At 38.2% G+C, this 4,057-nt stretch overlaps 1 long non-coding RNA gene across 1 annotated transcript; it reads left to right on the top strand.

Moving 5' to 3' along the window:
• Nucleotides 1-288: 288 nt before the first annotated feature.
• LOC121398728 lies at nt 289-3,484 on the top strand. The gene is made up of 2 exons (XR_005964462.1): nt 289-542; nt 3,230-3,484. It is a non-coding gene; the product is annotated as an uncharacterized LOC121398728 (long non-coding RNA).
• The last annotated feature ends 573 nt before the right edge of the window (nt 3,485-4,057 follow it).

The raw sequence follows: 4,057 nt of genomic DNA on the forward strand, positions 1-4,057 counted from the left end.
TTAACATCTTCAAATGGTTCAACGGACCTCTGCCATTGACTTTTACATGAACTCGGCATGTCGAAGTGTGATAAATCTCACATAAAACATTGGTGGTTTTAAATTCGAATTTGTGAGTTTTGACCAAAAAAATGCAACAATTGGAATTCACCATTCAAACCTTAGTAAATCTGCACCTTACTGTTTAGCTTTGTCTCAATGTCAGTACTTCTAGATATCAGACATTGCTTATCAGCAAATGCCACGTTATATCAATATTTCTTGAGCTTTCAACACACAGAACAAACTGTCCTTTAGGAACGCAGTGAATTTCCCCAGCAGTAATCTCCTTTTGTCTGTATTACTTTCCTTCTTATGGACATAGATCTCACCTGCCTCTCCCTTTCTGATTTTTTCTAGTTCCAGTCAATGACGAAGCAGAGAAACGTGCAGAAATCCACAACTGCAAGTCCTTTAAGACAATGACTGGCGACTGCACATGAGCTATGATGTAACTGCACTGTAATTCCACTAAGAAAAAAGCCTTTTTATCTCTGGCAAAGGTAACTGTGGTTATATTGGATATTTCACAAAACTACAACTCTCACCATTCTTTTTATAAAGAAAAAGTATTGTTTCTGCACTTCTATAACTTTAGGTTCAAGGAGTATTGCACTTTGTAAACTGTTTTGTGAATGCATGAATGGGATCTCTAGGTGGTTTTGTTCATTTACACCTTGAAAAAGAAATCTCTTTGGAGCCAAAGCTAACTATGGGCGTTGGAGCGAGCGTTAAAAGACTTATATGATACTAATGTATATAAAATGTAAACCTTTAATAATACAGGCATGGGACCTGTTATCCAGAATGCTCGGGACCTGGGGGTTTCCGGATAATGGATCTTTCCGTAATTTGGGTCTTCATGCCTTAAGTCTACTATAAATTCATTTAAACATTAAATAAACCCAATAGGCTGGTTTTGCTTCCAATAAGGATTAATTATGTCTTAGTTGGGATCAAGTACAAGCTATTGTTTTATTATTACAGAGAAAAAGGAAATCATTTATAAAAATTTGGATTATTTGGATAAAATGGAGTCTATGGGAGACAGCCATTCCATAATTCAGAGCTTTCTGGATATCGGGTTTCCGGATAAGGGATCCTATACCTGTACAGTGAAATATATCAGATATCTCAGATGTAGTGATGGGCGAATTCATTCAATTTGCGCGATTCGCGAAACGTAAAAAAAAAACGGCCGCCGGCATCAAAAACGGACGCCGCCGTCAAAAACAAGATGCCGGCGCCATTTCGCAAATTTTTCGCAACGGCCCATCACTACTCAGATGCTCAAAATAGCAGAATTAAGCCCAAAGATTAGCGATGAGTAACATTTTTCACCAGGTTTTTCGCCACAAAATCTCAATAGATAATAATGTATTGTACACTGAAAAAAACACACTTTGACGAGTTTTATGAGGTTTTGCCGTTTCACAAATTTATGGTGAAGTGAAATGGAACAGATTGGCTCATCTCTACTAGGGATGTAACAATAGGGAAAGAAGACAAAAATAACTGCTGGTGATGCTCATGTTCACCAAGGTTTTGGGGGGCCCTAAAATACTTTTTCCGTGAGGCCCAAGAACGTCTTGTTGCACCACCGACTAACCACCATTTCAAGACTATCCACTTCATATTATGTCACCAGTGTAAATAGCAGATGCTATGTCCTTATATAATTATATAAGTTCCATAAATAAAAGTCTAGTTAGGCACAAGGGATCAATGAATATACTGGTAAGGGCAGGACTTAATTAGAAAAATGCCTTGGAATCTTGGCACCCCTCCCCAGCAAATTACAAATGCCTTGTCCTTTACGGCTCTTACTCATGAGTGGCTTTCCCTGTGGTCCCCTGTGTTTAGTTTTAATGCATTTCATGCAGGACGAAATGCAATGAATACTTTTTTTATGGCCTTACTCACATACTCACAGACTGATGTAAGCGTAAAACGCACATGGAATGCTGCATGTAACATGCACCTGTGTGAGTACAGCCCTGGAAGAAATCAAAGAATGCAGAATTCTTCCTGCGCTCTCCTGCGGTGGAAAGCATTACAACTGAACGCAGGGAAAATTGCTCATGAGTAAAAACCCTTAAACTGGGAAACTACTTCAAAGTCATACTTGACTTGACCTACACTCATCTTCATTTATATAATAATTGAAGAATTTCATTATGCTTCTTTATATTTTATATAAGCTTCACCTGCAACTTGCTTTTCCATGCTTAAAACTTGCAGATGGATTCTCTTTTCACTGAACATTATGGAGATCAACTGGAAATATTGGGAGCTACCCATTGCTCTTGTTGGAACTAATGAACTAGCAAAAAAAAAAAAAGAAAGAAAGTTGTACTCACTGCTAAACATTCTTAAATGTAAAGGGAAGGGGAATGAGTGTAAAATGAATGTGTGACCATATGCTGTTAGTTTCCTTTACACCCCCGACCCTTCATTCACACAGAAACACCCATACACACAAAAATATTAATTATATTAAGATATTATATCTGCTTGGAGTTCTGTGGCCTATACATAGGGGCCGATTCACTAACTTCGAGTGAAGGTTTCGAAGTAAAAAAAACTTCGAATTTTGAAGGTTTTTTTGGGCTACTTCGACCATCGAATGGGCTACTTCGACCTTCGACTACGACTATCGAAGGATTCGAAGTAAAAATCGTTCGACTATTCGACCATTCGATAGTCGAAGTACTGTCTCTTTAAAAAAACTTCGACCCCCTAGTTCGCCATCTAAAAGCTACCGAAGTCAATGTTAGCCTATGGGGAAGGTCCCCATAGGCTTGCCTAACTTTTTTTGATCGAAGGATATTCCTTTGATCGTTGGATTTAAATCCTTCGAATCGTTCAATTCGAAGGATTTTATCGTTCCATCGAAGGAATAATCCTTCGATCGTTCGAACGTACTATCTGCGCTAAATCCTTCGACTTCGATATTCGAAGGATTTCAATTCCCAGTCAAATATCGAGGGTTAATTAACCCTCGATATTCGACCCTTAGTGAATCAGCCCCATAATCTCTTGGCCTGTGGCCTCATGCTTTACACAGAACTCCCCAGGGACCTCTATTTAACAGCAGGTGGTGCATTATCTCTTAAATCTTTTTACTGTTATCTCTCACTTGTAAATCTAAAATAAGCAGCAATATTTTTTTCTCTAAAATGACCTCTAGGGATCAGCTTCCCCAATGAAATTCCCATCTGATCGGTTGTTTTGAAGAGTTTGAAGGCACGTGGGAGAAAGCACGCAACATTACTGTGAATATGGTTTGGCCTTAATTAGCTGAGGAAAGATAACTTGGAACATTGAGATCTAGCAGGGGCTTCTGGTGTTGACAGCAATTAACATGAAAAACAAATCAGCAGAATCTGGGACTATTTAAACCCATGTCTCGTTCCGTTAATGTATTAAAATCTCTTTAATGTGACAGTCCATTCCTTTCATTATTAAACTGATTATCGGCATTTTGTTCCATAGCAAAAGTCATTCAATTGACTGAGTTATTTCTTGTTTAATTGATTCCAAACTCCTCTTGCACAATATTTAGTGCTTTGATTAAAAAGTACACTTGGGGGTCAAGGCTATGTAGCCAACAGCATCATATAATTATCCCTTCCATCTCGTATTGCACTGAAGAATTCACGCTGAAAGCAACACCACTGCCCAAGGCTGATGACAGATTTCAAGGGATATAAATAATGAGCCGTAATCTCAATCAGTGGCAACGAGAGGATTGTAGTTTTAGTAGGTGACATAAGAAAAACACATTAGTGAAGCAAAGGGATTTCAAGATGTACTTTATCAAATTTCTTTGGACTCCTTTTCGTACAAATATCGCTAGATGAAGGCATAGGTGAGATACAAGAGATACAAGGGCTCAAGTGTAAGTGCAGTTGGGGTCCCCTCAATTCCCCTGCAGTCAGCTATGGTTAAAACCACTTTAATTAAAGGTTCTTCATCAAAACACACTATTTACATTTTTTTTTATTATAGTTTTGGT

The sequence above is a fragment of the Xenopus laevis genome, chromosome 1S (assembly GCF_017654675.1).
Source record: "Xenopus laevis strain J_2021 chromosome 1S, Xenopus_laevis_v10.1, whole genome shotgun sequence".
In the NCBI taxonomy this organism is placed as follows: Eukaryota; Metazoa; Chordata; class Amphibia; order Anura; family Pipidae; genus Xenopus; species Xenopus laevis.